General features: G+C 38.6%; 2 protein-coding genes across 2 annotated transcripts in view; one reads left to right on the forward strand and one right to left on the reverse strand.

Annotated features, from left to right (window-relative positions):
- CMSS1 (cms1 ribosomal small subunit homolog) overlaps positions 1–25,110 on the reverse strand; it is a 150,398-nt gene that overhangs the window by 48,985 nt on the left and 76,303 nt on the right. The gene's annotated exons all lie outside the window — the stretch shown is intronic.
- Positions 1–25,110, forward strand: part of FILIP1L (filamin A interacting protein 1 like) — a 127,170-nt gene that overhangs the window by 29,575 nt on the left and 72,485 nt on the right. The window contains exon 2 of the mRNA XM_053456933.1: positions 5,863–5,964. The gene's annotated coding sequence lies outside the window, so the exon portion shown is untranslated. The remainder of the gene's footprint in view (positions 1–5,862; positions 5,965–25,110) is intronic.

Here is a 25,110-nt window from a genome sequence, read left to right on the forward strand (position 1 = left end):
AAGTTGCCTGGTGGGCCTGGGGGTTTCTTTAGCCAAGGCACAGCTTAAACACAATTTCATGTATTGCTCAATGAATCCATCCATGTCTGACCACCAGTATGGTCTTCCAGCCAACTCTCGAGTCTGAAGGATACCTGAATTACGAGGAGGTTCAATGGACAAGACAGAGAACTTCCAAGCGAGGCAGTTCAGGAACAAATACACGGTCACTGTAGAAATACAGGTCATTTATTTATCTAAAGAGACGGGTGGGAGGCCAGCCAGGAAAATCACGCAAGACCTTATTCTAAAGAGTACGTCAGCAGAGGTGGCTAAAAAATAACCAAGGGCCAGCAGACACAGAGACCTAAATATTAGGGATCTATTATTAGCAATTGTTTTTACAAGTTTATTCAGAAAGCCCACGCTTCGCAATGCTGTAGAGCACACAAATATTTCACTTTGATGGCGTTTTATTTTTCACGAGGGGCTGTGCGTAATAAACACTTAACTACAAAGCATCCTCCTGTCTCCAAGCAACGTGTTGCAATGCATTTGCTTAAAAATTGATGTGGCTTGTGGGGGGCGTCAGAGCAGCTCCAAATTGTGTTTAAAACAAGTAAAATATGAGACGATCGGTAGACAGGCGTGATAGATTGCAATGTTTAATATGTGCTTTGAGCAGCATGACTACAAGTCAAAATTGTGACAGATTCAAACTGCTAATGCATTGGATCATATGGATTTAATGTAAGCCACATGATCCGATGATCTTATCCAAAAAGAGATAGTTTAAAGAGACAAATTGTTTCTTGATTCAACATGAAAGCTATAAAACTACCTAGGTCCTCTTAAGGCCAGGAATTTGAGTTGTATTTTAAACAATTTCATATTGTGTGTGCTGTAAATTATTTTAAGCGCTGGCACTTAAAAAGTAGCTGCTGTATAACGTAGATGCCTTGTAAAGAGGCCTACGGATGTTCTTTATGGCCTATAAAGATGATCAAACTGGCCCGATGTCCCTTATAGAGCTGTTAACAGGTAACTGGGTAACCTTTTTAGTATGGGGCCAGGTAATGGTTACTAGTGGCAGATCACATCCAGTTCACCCCTCACAGCTGGTGTGGAGGGCAGATCTTGGTAAGCCAGTGCCGGTTCTACCATAATACTTAGTTTAGCCCAGCTTGCCAAGAGTGGAGAAGTGTGAGCCGACTCAAACTCCTAATATGGTTTAGTATTTTGGACTTTATGGGTGCCCATATGGATGCCTCCGGACTCTTCCTTATGCAGCAGGTTGAGTTTGGCTTGTCTTGCATGCGGCTCGATGACCAAAGACAAGTGTCTGGTGTACCGCTGACCGGCAGACCCCTGAGATGGCAGCAAGAAAAGTGCTTCACATGCACCCGGTAAAAATAAGGTTTAGTACCAGTGCCGGTTTTTAGTTCTAAAATTACAGCTGTAGTCAATAGTATAATTAAAAGACAGAGGCAGTTTCTATAGATTTGTGGAACCTATTCCTAATGAAAATGAGTTTTATATTGCAGAAGATGCATTAGATTGGGCAGCGTATTGTAATCTCCCAATGCAGTCTCTGAATACTTGCATTTGACAATAATTATATGTGATAACAGTCAGTCAGTTGCCATCTAAGGGACGTCTAATTAAAGCTGACACGCCGTGAAATACCTTCATGCTCTGTAAGACACTTTACGTCCCATTTACTCAGTGAACTCAGATGTTTGAGATACAGGGGGTGACCCGCCGTAGAATTCCCCAGCTATTGTGTTACAAGACCTATCCATCTTACAATGAATGAAGCAATTAAAGCACATGTTACAAGGCTCATAATGTCTGCGCTTAAGAACACAACACCGCACAGCACCCATCCCCCTAACATCTAAAGATTTTATAATTAATATAAAACAGACTCCACTTGAAATTCATCAAGACAGCATATCCCATCATCACGGGTCACTCCTCTGACTTTACCCACCATTTAAACATTAAAGTGGAATTTCAGCATTAAAAATGTCATTTCCATCAATGATAAGATCAGGTTTCTGGAGGGCTGGCAAACATAGAGGCTTGGAGGGTCTTCGGCCAGCAATGCATACAAGTGAAAGGATTGACCTTTAACTATACCTTATTACACTTTGGAAACACCCACAACTTAAACACCAGTATATTTTAATATCAGCCTGCAATTCTTCTTTTGGATCTTGAGCATCCAAAGTGAGACGACCGAGTTGTTCAAGTTTTCCCACCATAATGCTTAGTGAAGCCAATATGTTGAAAAACACAACTCTTCATCAAACTCTCAGCTAAGTGAATACAACCCTACATAAAATATTTACATAGTAGAATGTTCATAGACAGGTAACTAGCTCACCAGTCCGTCTAAATTACATACATACATACACATACATATTATATATATATATATATATATAAATAATCATATTCACTTGTGAAAAATAATTTTCTGTAAGCAATGTCTTCAGTGAAAAATGATTTTTCTTCTCTCTAATGATAAGTATCATCATTTCATAAGCTTGTTGTATATTTAGAGTGTGAAATGGCAAATTGTTCATTTGTATGGTAATAAACTGTTCAAATAAATGCTTATATTCCAAATGACACAGTTGGCGTGTTTTCTGCATTGCCTTTAAAAAGACTAGAGATCTGGTTGCGTCATTCGCTTCAAGAAAGAAAAAAAAACCCATCCAGAACAGACATTTGTTTTAGGTGTAGACTAATTTCTGACTTCTAGTTTCCTCGTTGCTCCCTGCCATAGTGCTACATACAGAAACACACCAGGGATTTCAAATGTGGCCTCCTGAACACATGGCCTGTCTAATAACACAAATCCGACGGAGGCAGAGAATAAAGCAGTTACTTCGCTATCTGATGATATATTTTAACACTCGGCTGCATTTTTGCCATATGGCCTCTGTTTTTCTGGAACACAAGCCATACGTAACGAGCTAATTCAGTCACCAGGTGTAAGGAACGAAGCCTTTAGCATTTTCATATAAAGCAATGACAGATCTATATGATTTTGGCACCAACTGCTAATCCAAATGTTGTTTTTTCAGATCCATCATCAAAACAAAGAGTACACAAGCCCTTCTTATAATAAGGGCAATTAAGTCGTTTAGAGCCACTACCTCATAGCGATTCAGTTTAGGTTTTTAATCAGGTTAACTCTTTAAGGGAGTTCCTGTCACAGTCAGTTATATAATAAAAATGTCCATTTAAACTGGAAAAAAAAGTTTACATTTTACTGCCCGCAGAATCAAAATAAATAAAATCAATAAATAGCAAACTACATTGCTAGGATATGATGACGCACTATAAATCAAATATTATTACAATGTATCAACCATACATTACCAAAATGATGAGTAGTAGCCCAGAAGTCTTACCTAAAAAGAGAAGTAAAATGACAAATAATAAATAACTGAATTCATGTTGATTAGATTTTTTACAAAATGACAGTCCTAGATCAAAAATATCCCCTATATCTAAATATATATATATATATATTATCTCTTGTATTGATATAGGCTGTTCATGGCATGTCCTTACCCCCAAATACTGGACTGAATACTGTTTGCATATACATCTGTCTATGCCCTGTCATGTATTTATCTGTGGGGCCGCCTCGATGGTTGATTGCCCGCTTTTGTATCAAAGGACTGTGGCCTCTTGGACCTGAGGTCTGGGCTCAGTCATGCTAGGCCAGGATATGTCGGGTTTCAATATTTTTCAATGGATACATTTGGCCTTGTCACAGAAATATGGATGTTTTTCCTGTGATACAATGGCTAGGGTTCTACGAGCAGGTTCCCCTGTGACCTGTTCCCTTAGGTTAAAGTCACAAAGTTACATTATTAGTAGTAGAAAATAAGGAAGTTCCCCATAAACCCAAGTTGACGACTTATAGTACCTTTGTACCCCTCCAAAAAAAGGTTCCTGGATTATGAACCCATTGAACATGCTTTAGAAATGATGCTGCTGTTCTCGTTCTCTCTCTGCCAGACGGCACTGACCGTCGGACATTGCCGCTGCCATCTAGTGGTCAAAGTGTCCAGTAGCCATGGATTAACCCTGCGTCTATCAACACATTAAGAAGGCTAAAAAGGTTTTACGTCAGCTACTACAATTACACATAGCAATACCGATTTTAGTATGGTCCTTTAAATCTTCAAGATCAAACAAGAAAAAAAAACATCTGAGACCCACAGAGCCCTTAACAACGTTGCACTGCACTCTACATCTCTGCTCTATTCTCAAAGTACTCTTCTAATGGCCCTCTTTGCCCTTGTTTGGGGGTATAATTTTCTTTGGATGGATACTTGCTCTCAGTCCTTCCAGCTCATGGATGAAAGAGCTTGTATACAAAAAGTAGAAGTGTGGTTTTTCGCAAGAACACAAAAGTCCTCTTCTTCTGGTCACGTACTGCGTGTCTCGCACCCTGCCAGGCAGTCATATGATAGCCCCCCCATCAATGTTCGCTTATGGCCCTTTTTTTATGGTTGGAAGAAAAATGATTGTTTTGACAGCTTTTCTGTAGTCACACTGGAATATATTTGTACTTTAATTTACAAAACAAAACATGATACTGATTAACTTTCCCAGATCTGCAGAAAATAGTTCAGTGTGTTTTGTGTGTGAATGCCAAATTACTCAGCAGTGAACATTATGAGTGCATCTGAACACAAAAACACAAACTACCGTACTATGGGATTACTGAACATACTGCGAAAACCAGCATACATTGCTATACGTCTCTACGACTGCCGCAGAGCACAATACTTATTAAAGGAAGAGACTTCAGAGGTCTGAAGGAGGAGGAGGTCTATCCGAAGAAGATATGTCTACCTCCTGCAAACTTGTGTCCTTTTCTAGGTGAATAAACACTCAATTTTCTTTTGGCCCAAGATGGCAAAAATACATTTTCCTTATTAACCCCGATGAAACCATGTTGAATCTTTGATTAAAGTTGATACCTTGTATTTGGGCTAACATAAAAAAGGCATTAAGTTACATAAGCTTTTTTGGACCTCGAGGTTAAAAAGCCTCAATTCATGTAAGCCCTCCACTGAAATGCATGTAAATATACATTAAGTTATATATGTGTATAAGAAAAGTCAATGGGTGTGCTTGGCCCTTTATTACACCCAGTATATTAACCTATACATTGCACAGCAGACGTGCCGGTAGATGAACAGATTAAATGGGATTTCTAATTCAATTTTCCCACACCCTTTATAAAACAATCGCTTAGTGCATTAATTCAATTAAATGCTGTCCAGACAGGTACATGAATCACTGCATGGGTATAAAAGGTGTCTGACAGCCGTGAATACCATAACAAAACTCATGCGCAACAAGGCTATCGTACAAGTGGCAATACTGTGTTGAAAACAATGTTAATTGTTTTTGAAATATGATAAAAAAAAAACCTGCACTTTTATTCTTTCCAATTTATATCCATGGAAGGGATACTTGTATAGTTACTTATTAACCTCATTAAAGCCATATGAAGTGCATCTCCTTTAGCATATTCATACCATTACTCATTCATAAAACTACAGGGATCCTATTTAATAACTTAGATTTAAGAGTTGGAGCGAGGTTGCATTGCTTCTTTCATTATTTTTGAGGTTTCATTTAAAAAATTAAAATAAACGCCACGGACAAGTGAAAGAAATTTCATAATTTACCATCTTCCCTGACCGCTTCTGCAGCCATAGCTTATCAGATAAACCATGTTCTGTCCTTCTACTCCCTGGGAACGTGAACATCCAAACTCGGGTATTATGAAGGGGCAGGCTTCGCCAAAAGGTTTACAATTCTTTTCTATTGTATTTCTTTCAGGGATAGAAAGTACAGCCAGACCTTCAATATTCTATGCCACCGGAAGCAGGAACGCAAAGAACGTTTACCGGCTACAGTGAAGCAGAAGAGCGGTCAGAAAAGGTAAGTAAAGACAAAAATATCCCAGAAAATACACAAATGAGACTTTACTTTTTCTTTAAGACATATACTAAGTACATTTTCTGGGGTACTGGGATCTGACATTCTCAACCTGATTCTATCCGCTCCTGTCCTACTGCTCTCTCTCTCCACCTAACGTATCGGGTTGTCTTGGTCTGTCAGTTCTCGTCTTGTCATACCCCTTGAATATATGTATTGTATGAATTGTTGGCGCTATATAAATAAAATTATTATTATTATAATACTGCTACATCACACCCATGGCATTTTTACATCTGGAAGACCCTCAAAACGGGAGGAGACCAGAAATATCCTGAGCTTCATTTCATGTGTGTGTATATATATATATATATATATATATATATATATTATATATATATATTATATATATATTATATATCACACCCATATAGTAACGTTTGATTCTGGATTCTACAACTCTATTGACCTCCAAATGTCCATGACCAAAATGAAGGCATGTGGAGAAGAGAAGGGAAAGGTTGAAATTATATAAGATTTCATGATTTTTGTACAATACCTGCACAAATATTATGAGAAAATCACAGAATCTGGTGTTTTACAGGAACCTTATTATCCAATTTATATATTAAACACAGTGCATTCCTGGCTACCATTACCTTTAAAGATTTACATTATATGGCTTCAAAAACCACACAGTTATATTTTAAATAAACTCTCCGTATACTGTATGTCATCACCAGAATATTTAGATTTTTTTTTTTACAAGCAAAACACAAAGAAAGTAACATCTGAAAAAGCAGGGAATGAAATCTCTCGTGACTAGGATTAAAAACGTTGAACTTTAACATCTGGCTCCCAAAAAAAAAAAAAAAAAATGACATCTGCTGTCAAACATTCTGCTACTTAAAGGCGGAGAGGGTTAATGTGAAAAATGTCTTGGGTGAGGTAAGCGTGATACAACGATGTTTAAGAACAGAGGGTAGCGGTCTCGGCACATGACTCACACAGACATTAAACCATACAGGAGATAATTCTCAGGTAAACTTTGCTTGAGCCTGTACGTCATTCTCTCTCCGAGCAGCTTGCATTAATCATGCCTCTGGCCCTGTGATGCAACCCCGCAGGAATGTATGATTTACAAGGAGCCGGGGATCGAGTGTGAGCAGAACAAACACATCCTATTGTCACATTACAGCACAACCTGCTTTTTACTTCACTCAAGTGTGCAAAAGCTTTCACTTACTCTGTACCTGCGATTCTTACAAGCGGCCCGTGAGGTATTGGCTTACCTATTCAGATGGAAGTAAACCAGTTGGTAAAACATATATATTTATATATATATATATCCCCTTAAGGGTTTCTAGACTAAAATGTTTTGTGATATAGTGTTAGTATAACGCATTGTTGTCTACAGGCGTTTGTGAGTCTGTCTTGGCAGTGGATGCGGCCCTCCAGGAATTTTACGGGGCCAACCAACACCCTAAGTTCTGTTGCTTTTCTGATGACTTTAATGGGATCCTTTTGTGTTGGCAAGGTTTGAGCCATGGAGAGATATTATTATTGGCTTCAGTGGAAGCGCTTTTAGAAACAATGACGGGAGCAACGGAGGGGGTTATCAGAAACTGCCAGCCGACATTGTTTTGGGTCCAAACATTGGGTCCTCGTGAGCAGTAACACATTGGGTCCTCATGATGTACACAGTGGAGGAGACTCAGTTGTGTTGAGATTCCTTTTTTTTTCCCCACAAGATTTTACCTGTGGGAGAAAGTGCTACTTTAGGTCCATTTGTGATGGGGGAACTTCTAGTTTTGTTCTTTTTTTTGGCAGTTTTGGAGAATAAACAACTTAGGGCTCTGTATTTTGTTTGCATTAAAGTTACTCCTTTAGGCTATGCCGCCACGGTCCGAAAATATCGATGCCAATAGGTATTGTCATTCTGGAGTATTACCTTCCTTCCACCCCAACTACGACGCAAGGAGCAGATCTAGCTTTGAGATGGTTCTCGTCTTGTTATACAGTACGCTCATGGTGTGGTCCATTACTGAGCTGCAGAGATGAGCAGCAGATCTCTCTGCCCTCTGAGGTTTTGGCATATTTTCTTTTTTTTCCCATCATGAATGCAATAGCCATAATGGAACTTGAGAAGATGGAACTGTTCGTTGTAGGTAATTCCTTGTACTGGTCTAACACAGAAGCTTATGCTACCTTTTCTGTGTTGCTCCAAATAGAACTGATCATCTCTAATTGAAGACGATGGGTTAAAGGCTTTGGGAGAAAGCAAAGTTTAATTTCACACAGAGTGAAAAAGGGATAAAATGTGGGGGTGAAGCAGAGTTACACAAAATAATTACCATACGGTTCAATCCTTGCGCTGTGAGTAGAGTCACATTTTAATTTCAGAGTTTAGACAACCAAAAATGTTTCCAAAATGTAATCCTGATCCAACAAAAGCAATACTGGACTCGGGAGCAGCAAGTTTTATCCAACTGAAACGATTCCAGAGAGGTCACAGGCCATCTCCTGCACATGAGAGATCCATGCTAAAAAGGAATCACGGCTATTATTTTAACAACATCTGTTCAAATTTCCCTGAAAATGTTGCTGGCCAAACGCATTGTGAGAACGAGCGCCTACACGGGAATGGATACTTCTCTTAATGCGCAGATTAGAAAACGGCTTGTAAGACCTGAAAAGAACCTGCAGACCTAATCATTAACTAACACCATAAGACCTGTGTCCGTATTACACCGAGATTCCGGCACACATCAAAACACTTTGGGGTCAAGCGCTCACTGATTCTCATCCAAGTGGTTCCAGATGAGGAAGGATGCCTTCACAGAAACATGTAGATGTCAGCCTACAAGCGCCTTGACTCGTCACATAATTGCCTCCATGAATCTACGCTACTTTGTAAATATAAAATATCCTACATTTTATTCCAGACTTGGTGATGCCCTTAATTTATTAAAGGTTGCCCTTATTACGTTATAATGTACATTTAAATGTAAAAGATGAGATACGTCACGTAAAATGGAGCAAACATAATTCAGTCTTTGACTTATTTCTTTAGAGATAACTGCGCTCCCCTCCGTGCATGTGAAATAGTTTCCCTTCTGGCTGTGAAAAGTACACCGATCACACGTCTCTATGCCATTTCACTCCGATTTGTTAAAGTCTGGAAACGGTTGATAAGCATTTACCAAATTCCTGGAGAGGATCTCATGCGTAGAAAAACTCGCAATCATCCATTTCAAATGACATTAAGTCTTAAGCGAACCTTGTTTATTGGAGTAAATCCACGGCTGGTAATTGTTGGCGGTTCGGGAAATATTTAGCTTTGTGTTCTAAACACACAGAGCCGTAAACACGTTAGGAGTACCCACCAAAGAGTAAAGCGTGATTGATGAGCTATGTGTAGGGTTGCAACACCTTACGAAGCAATTTTTTGGGGCTGCGTAGTGTTAAAATGAACCTTACAGAATTGCCACTGAAACAGCTTTAACCGTAACTGAATTAATTTACTAAAACTATCTATCGCTTGTGCTTTCAGTGGGTCAACCATACCTGTTTTGGAGATCTGCATTACAACCCCCTTTAAATTATCATTTTCATCATCAATCGTGTACATTTGCCCTATTTCCTTTTCCTGCCACTGATTGGCTGCTTCAAATCAGACCGCAGAAGAGACAGTGCACAGCAGCTCTGGACCTGCAGCTTCTCTTAAAAGTATTTTTATTTATGTATTTTTGCATACATGTTAAATAATGCATGATAAATTACTTTAATTAAATGTGTAAGCCTGCAGCGCAGCAAGCACTAGCTAATTCATTTTCAGAACTGTTATCCCGTCTTCTTACGCGGCCCTTATAATGTCTGCCTGAACCAATCAACAGGTGTAAGAATAAGGTAGACATAAGTTAATGGGGAGGAATAAACATACAATACTGAAAAAGGGAAGTTAAGATACCTTATCTCATTAAATCCGCATAAGGTTGAAGAGTGATAGATCTGCCCTAAGTAGAAATTTTACTAGGCTAGCAGTCCAGCTGGTAGCCCCAATCGAGAAGGAAGATGAAAAGTTTTGAGTATTGCTTAAAACATAGATTTTAAAATGGGTGCATCAGCACCTTAAATTGGCAAAATCATTACTCGAGAGCCAATGAAATCTAACGATGGCATCACTAGCGAGTCATGGAGTAATTCAGAACTGGCAAGAACCACTACCTTTCTACAAAGGCTTATAAAGTTACCACTTGTATGTCTTTTTAGGTAAGTCGATCACTAGCTTTTCACGATCAGTCTTTGCACACAGAGATAAATGATATCCACCGGCCACAAGCCCCCATAAACGCGATGAGATGCGAATGGGTGATTTCTCCAGAGAGACACGAAGCGGTTTGTTCATTTAACACGGGGATTCTCGAAGAAGGATTATACCCACAGAGGAGGAAGCTCCGTTTCAACACATCGTACACCATCTAATATACAGCCCATGTGCTATTAATAAAACTAAATAGTGTGGCTAATTTCCTGCATGCTGGGCCGAGGATATACCCCGAAATGTCAAAGATCAACTTCTAACATCAGAAATTCTTCAACATAATACGTCCCAGCTTTGGTGACATAATTCAGTTGGAATCAATAAATTTTGTACCATAATCTAAAACAGCTATTGGCGTATCGTACAAGAATGTGGAAAATGGCCAAGATTTATCCTAAAAATAAAAGTTCAATAGCAATCATTTAAATGTGTTCCTTTATTTATTTATTTTTTAATTATAACAGAGGTATCAATAAGTACGTGAGATATAGGATTTTTATTTGCTTGGAAACATGTTCACCGGTCCATATTTATTAAACGTATATAAATGTTCTTCTTACGGCTATTCTAGTATAATAGTATGAACCAATGCTTTTAAAGGGGAGCAATTTTATTTCTATTGTCATTGTAAAAAATATGTTTCCAAAGCATTGCGCTGATTTCTTGCTAGAAATAATTTACGTTTTCTGTATAATACAATGTTTTCAGGCAGCTGCACGTTAGTTATTTGAATGCGTTGTTCAGTTTACTAGACAAATAACCTGATTTGTTATCACACTGCTTGTGGGAAACAATAGAATGACTTGGTCTTAATCAAGCATCTGATCAGTCTGATTAATGAAAGTCTATGGAGCAACAGACTATTAGCATTGCCATAAAGCATCAGCTTACTGTGGCGTTTGAAACGGGAAAGTCAACCAAAATATTAGATAAAAACAAGGTTTTTGTCAAAGCTAATGTTATTTACTGCATACAGCGCTGTATTCAGGAGTCCGTAATATTTTTTTTTTGTCTAAATTATTTGACCCAAAAATAAATATTGCGATGGAAATACTGCGCACGCTGTAAATAACGCTTGCAGCGCGGTCTGCTCTGTTCTGGCGTGTGTGTAATTAACCTCTTATGTTGAAGTGCAAAACCTACATGTGTTCGTAGTTAACCTGTTCAGAGTCGAAGTGCAACCGTCAGTGCGTAGTTAACCTGTTCAACGCTAGAGTGCAAAAAAAATTCTGTATGTGCAGTTAATCTTCTAAATGCAGGAATGTAAAACTTAATTGATCCAATGCTGGAGTGCAAACCTTTGTGGCGTTATAATAATGTTAACCACGCATGCTTTATCTATCTTAATGTATCAGTTTGTCTTAGTCTGTCAATTCTACCGTAAGACAGTGTCTTACTTTCTTTTTATCCCTAAAAGCCCCACTATGTCTTACTTTCGGGGTATGTCTTATATTGGGAAAAAATTGAGAGTGATGGGAGTTATGATGTACTTTTAGAGCATAATTAGATCATGAAAAAGACATTGGAAATGGTACAGCATAACACCCATCACTCTCACACACTTACCAATCAACACACCTACCAATCCACACGTATACCAATCCACACACATATACACCAATCCACACGTATACACAAATCCACACACATATACACTAATCCACACACATATACCAATCCACACACATATACACCAATCCACACACATATACACCAATCCACACACATATACACCAATCCACACACACATATACACCAATCCACACACACATATACACCAATCCACACACACATATACACCAATCCACACACACATATACACCAATCCACACACATATACACCAATCCACTCTCACTTAATGCTTTCCTACCTTTCCTTTCTTCTTTCAGCTTCTTTTCCTCCTCTTCGCTCCTCTTCTTCAGTTCTTGTCTCCTTCCGGGTCAGAGGGCACGGAGAGCGGTGGGCGCGGCTTCAGTGTTGTGCGCCGGGATCTGACAAGAAACCCCGGCGCACAACAGCTGTTGCCGCGCAGATCACAAGGGAGCGGTATCGGAGGTCATTAACAGACCTCCGGCTCCCTTGAGTGATTTTAAGCCGGGTTGAACCCGGCTTAAAATCACTCAAGGGAGCCGGAGGTCTGTTAAAGACCTCCGATACCGCTCCCTTGCGAGCCTGCTCCTCCAGCGGCGGACATTACTGTCCGTCTCTGGAGGGGTGCCGGGTGCCGCAGGTTGGCACCCCCTGGAGTGTGGCGCCCTGTGCGGTCGCACACCCCAAAGGTCGGCCCTGCTCTAAGGGGCCGGCCTTAGGGGTCTGCGGCCGCACAGGGTTTAAATAAAAACATCGGGGGTTTTTTTCAACTTTATTTAACATCCTCCATGTTAAATAAAGTTAAAAAAACTTTATTTAACATCCTCCATGTTAAATAAAGTTTTTTTTTAACTTTATTTAACATGGAGGATGTTAAATAAAGTTAAAAAAAAACCCCGATGTTTTAATTTAAATCCTGTGCGGCCGCAGACACGTAAGGCCGGCCTTGGTGGGGACTTCCCGGCCCCTTAGAGTGGCGGACCCGGCAAATCCCCCGTGTTTCCCCGAAAGTAAGACATATGTCTTACTTTCGGGGTACGGCTTATATTAGCTGACCCCTCTGAAACTCCCGATACGTCTTACAATCGGGGGTGTCTTACTATCGGGGAAACACGGTAGTTTTGTCAGACCCTTTAAATTCACGTATTGTTAGAAGCGCTGTGTAAATTGTTGGCGCTATATACATAAAGAGATAAGACCTTTTTTTTTGCTATTTTGAATTTGGCAACGTCACCTCTCTATTAAAAGGCCTTATTATAAGGCGCTCAGGGGCCAGTAAGCAGAGCCATTAGTCCGCCCGTGGACCATCTGCGGACATCTCAAGTATGCGTTTTTAAGTCAGACAGTCCTCCTGCCCCTAATTCCTCCCCTGGCATCTCTTTGTTCTAAGAACTGAGAATCCTTGGGTGAAAGTATCATTGTGTTCTATAGTACAGCCCTTCAATAACCTGTAAAAAATTAGCAGATATGTTTAAAAATTAATTAAAAATACTCATTGAGTGAAATGCTTTACTTAGTTGCACAGATAGCTATAATATTCCCCAAAAATAACCCACTGAGTGGCAATATTAAGGTTCTACAACCACATCCCCCTTTAAATTTTGCACAGATCTACAGTCTCACGACTCTGTCACGGACTAATACACTCGATTCACTTCTGTGACACACGCTTGGGTCTTAAATAACATGAATACATATGTGTTTCTGCGTAATGTCAGAAAGGATGTTTGAAAGGGCCACCACTTGTACTGCAGGGAGCGAAACAAACATTATTGTTCAGCCTCCGCTATGTCATGGTCAGAAGTGACACGTCAGCAAAACATAATTATAGCAGATTGCAGTGGAATTGGCATTTATTTATTTAGCAGAGTTGCTATGTAAAGAATTACCATCATGTTTCCATTAGGAATGCAAATATGGAAGGCAAAATAATGCAAGCTGTGAATGATAAAGTTAATCCTTTGCGTGACAGGAAGGTGGGCAGAAAAACGGTTAAATATAAGCAAATATTAAATATGACGTTTGGAATGCTTTGTGGGATAATATTCGGCTGTTTAACAAAAGATTGTGTTTCTAAAACATTTGGATTTACATAGCCTAAGAAAATATATTTTTTTAAGATTTCCATGTTAATTCTTCTTTGGCGGACTGTAGTTGTGGGTCACCAGTTATCTTCTTTAAGATTTATAATGGCATTGTTCAATGTACTATAGTCTCTCTTTGTCTCAAGGTTGCCACATGGCTTCTAACCAACAACAATTCAGGATTATCTATTTTGCCTAGAAAAGATGACAAATGGCATCTCAAAGACATGGATTTTAAGAAATATAAACATCCAGTGATGATCTTTTCTTTTCCATGCAAATATTACGCTATATGGTGGAATAGCTCATTGGGTAAGGGAGATAACCAACCTTTTTCCTGAATGCGATGACTCCCATGAGAAACCCCCAAACGAGGTCTATCCATTTTTAAAGTCGGTGGGGTCACTGATTTACTTATTATTAAGAGTCTTATGCATCTTTTTGCATTTCAATAGTGGTACGAAAAGTGTATGGCTTTCCCTGTAAGAATTTATAAGCAATATATAGGTATTACAATCCCACCATGTATATGTAGATATACATACTATATGGACAAAGTATTGGGACATATGACCATTGGACAAAGCATAAATTGGGGAGTTTGGTGTGGAAGAACTTGACTGTCCCGGACAGAGCCCTGACCTCAACCTTATCAGACACCTTAGAGATGAACTGTAACGTGGATTGCGAACAAGGTCTTCTTGTCCAACGTCAGTGCCTGACCTCACAAATGCTCCACTGGATGAATGCTTGGAAATTCCCACAAAAACTCTACAAAATCTTGTGGAAAGCCTTCCCAGAAGAGTGGAAGCTGTTATAGCTGCAAAGGAGGGACCAACTTCATATTACTGTCTATGTATTCAAAATGCAATGTCCCTTTACACAATGTCATTTTGAGCACTTGAACATTATGAAGCCAGATGTCATCAGATTTGCTCTTTCTTCCATTCCAAACATAAATATTAATAAAAAAGTATCTTGAATAAGAGAAATTTCATCTTAGCCTACAATGTGTGCGAAGGTTTTGAATTTACTTATCTTAGAGATACTTTACATTATTTCACTCTCAAACATCTTTCCAAAAGTTTATGGCAGTCCTTGATGATCATCTTATTGGTTTTATAAATCCCAAAATAGAGACTAAAAATAGAACAGAAAGAAAGGATGAATAGAACACTATGGTTCGTAGGCAATTGCGAGACTGACAGGGTCACAAAACACATTACAAAACCTGAACCTCTGAGCTGATCTCATCAGGCATAGAATGGGTCATTCACATGTCACTTTGTGACGTACTGGAATGAAACGGTCTGTGACATGGTGTCGGGACATGTGGACAACCTAAAACAGTTCCTTTCTTACAACAAAAATAATCCTAGACTACATATCGATGGGTAAAAAAGGCTAACACCACCATAATTCCTTCCTACTCCTTGCCCTGATTCATACAAAGAGCTGTGTTTCAACCAAAACACACATGCATTCATTGGGCAGATTGCCGTGTTTAATCACACATTGTATATTTTTGTATTGGATGTTGAGTTTTTAGAGAATATCAATTCCAGAACAATGATTTCTGTAGCACAAATGCACAATAAGTTAGCTCTGCTCTGAAGATGGAGTGATGGTAAAGACTCATATGTAAAGTAAATCAGTGACCCCACCATCTTTAGTTATCCACCTAATAAATCATCTCTTTGAGGGATTCATATTACTTCTCATGACTTTCCTTCACCAGAAGATATATATATCTTATGCTCGCTGCACCAGAGTCCCCCCGGAAATGGAGTGTTTTATTGCCCTACATAGCTCATGCCTGCAGTTCTTACCAAGTGCAGTGTTACAAAATGCATGACAACTTATAATTTTAGCTTCATAATTCTCCTTAGGACAGAGCTTTCAAACTGCATTCCAAAGAAAGCCAAGACGGTACAAGTCTTAATGATGCCTCTGCCACTGCAGGTGTCAATAAACCAGGCTGTCATGGTATAAGAACCTGTGAAGGAAAAGACGAACGTCTGAGACTTCAGGAGCACAGATTGACAACCTTGTTCTGGATGATCACCAGTTACAAGGAAATAAAACCACATATGTTTTCAGTGTATTTAATACAAGGCAATTAATCATGCATGTCCCTTTTATATTACGCTCCGTTGTATTGTTGATTTGATGGTTGGATGGTATTAAAGCTGGGTTTCCCATTGTATAATAATTTGAGGTTTTTTTTCTCAAGAACACTATATGTAAGCATTATAGTTTATAAGAACTAATTCTACTTTAGTGTTTGTTAATACTGTCATTTAGTCCAGGAAATCCAATGAAAACTTCAGCATGAATATACATGATATTTTCAGACAGGGGCAAGTGTGCTGCAAAAGCACTGTTTTATTAGGTACGTTCAAGAATAAGGCATTGTAACATCACACAAATGGTGTATTCAAGGTAAGGGCAATATCCGCTACAATATTCTTTGTTTTTTTGTTTTTTTTAGGTAAAAAGTAGTCTTGATTTATAGTTGTTGACTGTCACAACTTATACATCAGTTGTTAAGCCAAAAAAAAAAAAAAAAAAAAAAGAGACCGTTTCATATCAGAAGCTAGGATCAGTAGGAAAAGTGGCATTTATCGATTAATTTCCTGTTCTGAAATTCTCTCCCTTCTCCTCATCTTAAAAAATGCTGCCCGAACCAATAAACCACAATCAGCAACTTATTAGGAGAGAGAACTTTACAAGGTCAATAATGATGTAGATCCTGAGAACAGGAAGACATTATGGCTGCTCCCTTGGTTTACATACGAGATCGGTTTCTGGTGCATTAATACAAACTTATTTAAGCACCATCACACAGGCATACTTAGAGCCCTAAATTGTGAAATATAGGATTAGGAAAAATAAATAAGAACTGGAACGTCGGTTTCTGTGGTTCATTCAATAAAAGAAGTACCCTTTTGTTGTGTGTGCCAAGTATTGAATAATACGCATTGGTACAATATTTACGAAACTTGAAGAATACGTTTATTAAACGGATGATCGGCAGGTGTTATACAAAAATGGTGTCTCAGCAAAGTTATTTGACCTACATTACTAGATACTAGAAGCTTATATTAAGCTGCAACATAAAATTCGCTTAATGATCTAATATTTTAGATTTCAGTGGAAATGCATTAGAAGTTGTTGCCATATCTGCAGTATATGTTAAATTAATTAGTGGTGTCCCTTCATTCAGTAATAAATAGCTGCAGAATTTTTGGAGCTCTATAACAACAGGTTAATAAACCTATGTTTTTAAAGAACTTTTAGTTTTAAAGTAGTTGATCCAGATATTATTATGGATGCTATGTCAAAACTTTTATTCACCGTGTTAAAGGGCCAAGTCTCTTCCAAGAGCTGAAGAAGCAACAAACATGCTTTAGTTTACTACTTTGAACCCCAGTGAGCTTTGAGTTCTTAGGAGCCAAGCTGACGTCACTTTATGTCGGGTTCAAGGTGGAAGATTCCTGGAGATCCAGATACAAATGACCCTGTATGAAAACCAGTTGAAAAAAAATCTATATTCTTTATTCAGTGTTCTTCTACAGTTTAAAGAATATCATTAAGCATGCGTTGGCCCCAGAAGTTGAACTTTAAATTTCTCTTGTGAAATAAACTTGGGAGAAGACGGGATTTATAATTAACATGGATATGTAAGCCAGTGTAATACAGACAATGTGAAGAATACATTACACAAATGTTTCTTTTAGCTACATGATATATAATCTAAAACAGACAACTGGAAATATGATAACCATTTGAAGAAAATGGTTGTCACCTGGTAAACGTCAGAAGTGTTTAGTTAACAGGAATTACATCATCCTTGATAATATGGCAGTAATCCATGTATTCTAAAATGGGATAAATTATACAGTCATGTTAACCTTGGGGACGGCAGAGAGGAGGACATTTCATGTCACCCCGAAATGGTGTAAAGATGGGGGGTCATGTCCAGAGCAGTATGCAAGGGGACCTGTCAAAAATTTGGCAAAGAGGACCATTCATCACGTCAGAGGCAGTGAAAAGTCAGAGAACAGAGGTAGAATTTCACAGATCTTACGGTTCTCTGTAGTTATCCACAAGCCATGAGCTAATGCAGACTAACTGGTGCCTTCAGCTTCTGCTCTGTCATTATCTATCAGTAATAGATGGTTTAATCTGAAAAATATATGGTTTTAAATGTTGGCAGCTGCATGAGCACGGGGAGAGAAATGTTTAAAAGCATGATATAGGCTAAAAATGTACAAGAAGAAAATGTCAAGGCTACATTTCACATGATAGTAAAGAATTCCTTTCACGATTTTCAAAGATTAGGAAACAAGTGTTTTAAGGCGTCTGGCACATACAGGTTTCTTTTTGTTTTAGCCTAAATCTAGAACACCTTGTAAATATCAAGCTATTAATTCCCAACAACGTGTCTGGATTTTCCTAAATTTCCATAAACACGGAAAGAGAACAAATTGTGAACTGCAGAGGATTACATTTACAGAATTGTTGAAATATTGAAGTCTAACCATTTTTAACATACATTCTGATTTACTATATGGAGATCACATGTTCCAATAACCTCATCTAAAATGTAGCTAAATATTTTGGGCCCTGGATTATTATGTTTGCTATAATCACGAGAGAACCGATACCCCAAATAGGTGGGGTAGGTATTTACAACTATTGATGGACCTGGAGTTACCTAGAGACTTCCTCAGTGTTGCTTTACAGATGGCAAAATGTAAAATGTAAAGAACGAATGATTTATAGTTAAAACCAGCATGGTATATAGGCTGTTCTATAGGAATCATATATTTAACATGTATCTTAGACATTTCAACATAGTCCTCCAAAGCTTTGTATTCTAGTGAGTATTGTCGAAACACTTTAATGAATTGTCCATCAGCAAATGATATTTTATAACACTATGCCCATCTAGAGGAATCCATTATAGAATACATTAATTGTCAGACTTTAGTTCTCACTGTGCATGATTTATAGATATAACTACATCATCAAAGATGGATAAACAAAACGAGTGGGTAACTATTTAATCCATAATAGAGATGTCTTCAAAGCTTATGCAGGAGTATTTGTAAAGATTTTCCTTTGAGAAACTATTTCAATCTTTTCCTTCTCATGGATCATTTCTCTTAGATATGCACAGGGGCTGCACCTGTAACCAGGTTTCAAATCCCAAGAGTGGTTAGGGAATGGTTGATCGCCCATTGAGATCCTGTCCTTGATACCTAGCAGGAGATTTATTTCCCTATGGCATTGTAGTCTTTTCCCCCAGCTCCGTTACATATGGCTTCTGCTGTTTGCAATGGCTGGGTTCTGAAATCATATAGGAAGACAGCAGGCCTTAAACGCCGTAGATTACTTGCACATGTATCACTGGCTGAATGGTACTACTAAGACTGGTAGAGAAAAGGCAAGCTGAAAACTAGCCAGCCGATATAGAATCTGCAATTTTTAAAGGAAAAATATGGCGTCTGTCTTCCACAGTACAGCCATCTCTGAAGTACCCAGCACTATGTATACTTTTTAAATAAAAATACCAAGATGTGGATATTGTACTTATCAGCCTCACCAGCTCACCCTCAACATGAAGGAAGCATTGGCAGGAGCATCTGCTGGAGGGCTGTGGTTTCAATTACCCCATTCACTATTCATTATGAAAGGCCAACTCCTTCTTTCTCCAATAAGAAGGACTGAGCCTGCCCTGCATAAAGCATAATTTAATGGATGAGGTGACTTTGGAGAGCCCGTTCTGATTTAACTATAATTCATACAGGGCCAGCTGAGTTCTTCCTGCAGCAGAAGTTCACTGGGCTAGGTCCTTCATGATGTATGATGAAGTGAGTTCAGGTTGCAAGTTCATTTCAAATGGAAGATCTCTATTTTTTATTATTTTTTAAATTGCAAATTGAAACGCTGTAGCTATCGTGCGATACTTCTACTATACTACAAGCAGAACTACAAAACACACTTTCTAATGTGTATCGTCTACCTCTCAAGTGAACTCGGCATCGACACCATATAGCAATACAAGAGGATTATTCCTTTCAGGATGTTAAATGCATTAGATAGCTTTAAGTTGTTCACTCGCCATCAATAAAAATAGCGTGTTTTCACTAGGAAAGCAGGTAACTCTCTAGGTTTTTGTGTTACTTCACACGCATCGGGCTGCCTTGTTGGTTAATATTGCTTAAGGTTAGGATTAAAATGTTATTGTTGAGAATTATTTTGAATGTTTAGTTGTGGCTAACCCTAGATGAATATGAAAAAAAATCTGCTATACATAGTATTAGTCAACTGCATTAAGAGTTACAATAAGATTTCCAAAATGTTACAGTGAGGAAGCCCTGAGGACATTCCCCTCCTTGCTGTCTTTGCACGCAAAGCAGAATTCCAGTTTGAAGTCACTCCCTATTTGCGTACCACATAATACAGACAATCACATTCACACTTGGGATCACTTAGCCTCATAAGGAACCACTAAGACATCTCTAAAGGAACAGTCAAGACCATTCTTTCCCAATGATTTTATTTACCAAAACATTAAAATTATACCCATCTTTCTGAGCCCTGCAAAGCTATGTGGCCCCTCAACGAGTGCCTTTACGTGACCTGCGTCTCTGGCGTCCCTTGTCTATTTTTTCACTAGACCGTCAATCTGTTGAAACATACATACCCGCTCCAGCTCAGGTCCACAGATCTTACTATAACATAAAGCCAGGGTATGAAACTCAGGAGACATCTCAACACCATATCACCCAAACATAAAAATTCAGACTACATCTGATAAATATCTGTTATACTATGTCATACCCACATTGTATATGTCCTCGTGTTAACAAATAACAGACAAGTTATGTACATTCAAAAACAAAAAAATGAGAAAGTCGACAGACTATGAATAAGATAAATCATCCCCACTTTGCAGCACCATTGTATATATAAAAAGCAATAATACAAGTCATTTCATACCAGGAATCCTGAGTATTGTGTGGTCTAAAAAGAATTTGCCATTAGTATATCTCTATTTTAGAATGACTGTTAAGCAGAAGACAAAGACCACCAGGAGTAGGGCCAACCCACTGGTCAATGCAAACAAAATAAGCACTGCTGAAATTACATTTTTATTGGACCTTCAGGTATTGAGAACTGTGGGTGATATTGTGCTCACATATAGCGAGTCTCAAATGATGTTAACAGAAATACCGGAGACAAAGCTTGCTCTGTTCCAATTAAGTTAAGCTGCAGAAAACCTCTTGGCCTCCGTCTACCTTCAGCGGTGCCTTGCAAGGATAACCATACCTCCCAGGAGCAGCTATGCATCAGTAACACAGCATCCCCTTCGGCCATTAATATGCATTAGAGGACTTGTGAATGGGTGATGGCTGAGAATGTCCTGAGCAGGAAGATATGTATTGGGTATAGCAAATCCACTTGTCTTAGCACCCCAAAAGATCATTGTGACTTTTTACATAGAAGAACTTTGTGTGCCGGTCAGACAGACCTGATACACCAACAGATATTTCCTGAGAATACAATAGATTTTCGCCCTCTTTATCAAATAATTTTATGATTTTAACACCCAGTTTTAATGAGGAAATCTATTAATAAAAAATATGTTTTACCTAGAACTAGTTATGACAGCAGCTGCTCATCTCCTTTGGTAAAAATGCTCCAAACGCCTCGTTTGCTGGGCTGTGTATATTAACATATACATATATGCACAATGAAGACCTATAGTGGGAGCCACTACATATTTTATAAACATAATTAACATTAAATATATTTTATTATTTAAAAAAAACATTCACTAACATCAACAGAAAATATAACCCTCCTTACAGTATAAGAAATAACCATCCCTTCTTCTCTTAAATATTAAACGTTGGATCGTTGCAGGAACCCAGAATTTAAAATTTTGAATTTCACACCTAATAGATTATAAACCCAGATGCCCATGAAGATTGTTATTAAATACGCGGGTGGGGGTTGGGTGGCGTGAGTAAAACATCCCGCAATTGTTCCTTGAGCCCTATCCAGATAGCACTGGTGTCTCCTGTGATAAACATGGATTTGTGTTGTTTGTGTTTCTTGTTGCCAAGGCAATTTCTATACACATATCAGCGGACATGAAGACGCATGCCTATAGAGCTGTATTTACAGCATTATATAGGGATTGTGTCACTACTGTATGATCCGAACCCAAAAATTCTGATTAATGCAGAATGCTAATTTTCCAGATCACGCAATGTAAAAAAAAAATGCTACTCTGATAATGACTTAAGCATTAAACCTCCATTATGAAGTGTTAATTGGCCCTTCAGGGCCAAACTGATCTTTCTAGCAAGAGAAACTCACAGGGGATCCAGATGCAGTAGTTTTTAGGACACTTAGAACAGAGTCCGATGAGCATTGCCCAGTGAGCCCAGAAAAATGCCTATCCGATTATGTGCAGGGAGTTGGGTGTTTCTGGGTCGCTTTGGGTCTACGCCATGCTTATGAGTTCCATCAGGAAAGAAAGTGATTTGCGAGGGTGACTGGTCCACTGTAAGGTGCCATGTGTTATTTCTAAAATTCTTTGCATGAAGGGTAAATTGGTCTAAATAAACCTTTATCCAGAATCATATCATCTTGCTAACCCCTTTTTAAATGATCACCCAGCCTGGCTTATAAACCCTAACCACGAATAGACAAACTCTGGCTCACTAGCTGCTGTGGGCTTAGAATCAGAAGATGTTGCCTAAGTGTAATGGACACAACATATCACCAGTGCACTTATTACAAGAGGTTGCCCTTTTCCCTTAATTACCTCCATAGGGTGTACCATGTACAAGAAAGAGTGTCTGAGCAGCAATGGAAACTTGGCTAAAGCCTTCTGCACGTCAGACGTTTGAGTAACACATCGCAATGTATTAGACGACCTAGCCTTCCGGCATTTAAATGGCCATACATGCACAACTACAAGCTCTTTTAATGCATGGGCCTATATAAATATTAGTATAATAATAATACTAAACAATAATTGAAACTGTGTAGTTTCAGCAATAAAGGCCAAACAATTGCCTTTTGTAGTAGCTCACCTCCTTTTAAAAACCTTTCATTGTGAACTAAGAGTCATTAATTAGAAGTTTATTGCAGTTTGTACAATGATGTCATTACAGCTATGGGCATTCTCAAAAGGAGAAAAAAACGAGAGCCAGAATTTAGAACAAATAACTATAAATACGACAGTCTGTAAAAATGTAATGTTACATCTCAAAGAACAAATGTAACCTTATATGGTAGCCTTTTAAAATTGGAGACTTGCGTTAGCAACATAGCCTCCTTGTAGATAATCTCTTAAAAAGAACAGCAATGTAAACCAGTGGCAACAATGGGTAAACGATTTGAACGACGCATGGGTAGAATTTCTTACTAAAATGGAAAACTTTTACCTTGGCTGCTGTCCAAGGGGAAAATCTACAAAGAATTTGGGTTCATTATGTCCTGTGGCATACTTAGGCATGGTCCCAGACCAAATGGCATCCCAAGCAAGAGTAGCTTCTGGTGCCCCATGCCCTCCCTTTTTTTTTTTTTTTTTTTTTTTATATTACTTCATTTTAAAGTGGGTTAAGACAATGCACTACGGAATAAAAGCGGTCTGTAAGTATATGGCACTTATGTTGCTACTAACCCTCATAAAGTAAAATATCAAAAACATAACTACCGTATTTGCTCGATTATAAGCCAAATGCTCTGAAAAATACTCCTCGTCTTATATTCAAGGTCGTCTTATAACCAGACCTCAAATAGAGGTCTGACTGCAAAACTAAGAACCAGATTGCCCTCAGCACTGCAGAGGACCTAGATCCTCCTCTCCGGCAGCCGATGCGCACAGACAAACTCCGCTACTGCCAGCACTTCCTCTGGGGCTTCTATGAGGGAGCGCCGGCATCACATAACCTTCCAGTGCTCCACCATAGAAGCCCCGGGGAAGTGCCGCGCAGTGTCTATAGTGTAAATAGGAGGGTTGGAGAGATCTCTCTTGTAACCAGCCTATTGTGCTGTGGGACACTGAGGGCTTGATCGCCCGAGAGAGCGCGTGCGAGGGGTGGGGGGTTATACATCAATTGAATATATCACTGGACTCACCTCTTAAATTGAGGTTTACAGTTTACTTTAAAGGTCAGTGTATCAGAATTCCAAATAACATCATGTTATTAAAATGCAGTCAAAGACACTGGCTTTACATCTACACTTTAATTCTCCACAATAACAACAGGTGTATTCATGTAATATGCCAGTAATTACCTTTAAAGCTCAGAATGATCATATGGTGTTAGGATATCTATTATAATGCAGACATTTTCTGCCAAACACCTAACCATAATTTAATTTACTGGGGGGGGGATGGGAATGTCCAAGTCAGCTCATTAATGCTATGGCAAAACTAGCTACCCATCCCGGCATTACATGAAAGAAAAAAAAATGATTTGCTTTTAAAAAAAAAAAAAAATTAAAAAGAATGATTGTCTGCAATCAATCTTCCAATTGAATTATGTGACGTCACAGTCCATACTGAACCCTGCAAACATGGGTTCATTGCACCCATCATCCAACTGATATGGTTTAGATCTTCTAGAAATCTACAAGTACTAGATGGTTATGCAATACATGGTTATATGGCATTCGCAGAGTTAATGTTGCATATGAGTGTGCATATGTGTGACCAATAACTCATACTGAACATATCCTTCCATAAATGCTTCTTTGTCGGCCTACGTTAAACACGAGTAAAAAAACTGAATGTAAGTACATCTTATTTTAACTGCTTTACCTCCCTATTACATCATATATATGATTACATTAAACGTGGATGAGGTTATGGAAATCAAATGAAACTGTTATTATTGTCATTAAAACCCATGGGGGATATTATTCTTCCATGAGATCACTAGAATTTTGCCAAGTATATCAGTGGTAAAATTAAACTCACTATATGCCAAAGTTAATAACCATTTACAGAGACATTTTCAATGTACAGCGTGATATCCAATGATACGTTATTCCCAGGATGATCCTTTTGGAAACATTGAAAGGGGTGCTGGACTCCTGATCTACAGAAACATCAG

This window comes from Spea bombifrons, chromosome 2 (genome assembly GCF_027358695.1).
Source record: "Spea bombifrons isolate aSpeBom1 chromosome 2, aSpeBom1.2.pri, whole genome shotgun sequence".
In the NCBI taxonomy this organism is placed as follows: Eukaryota; Metazoa; Chordata; class Amphibia; order Anura; family Pelobatidae; genus Spea; species Spea bombifrons.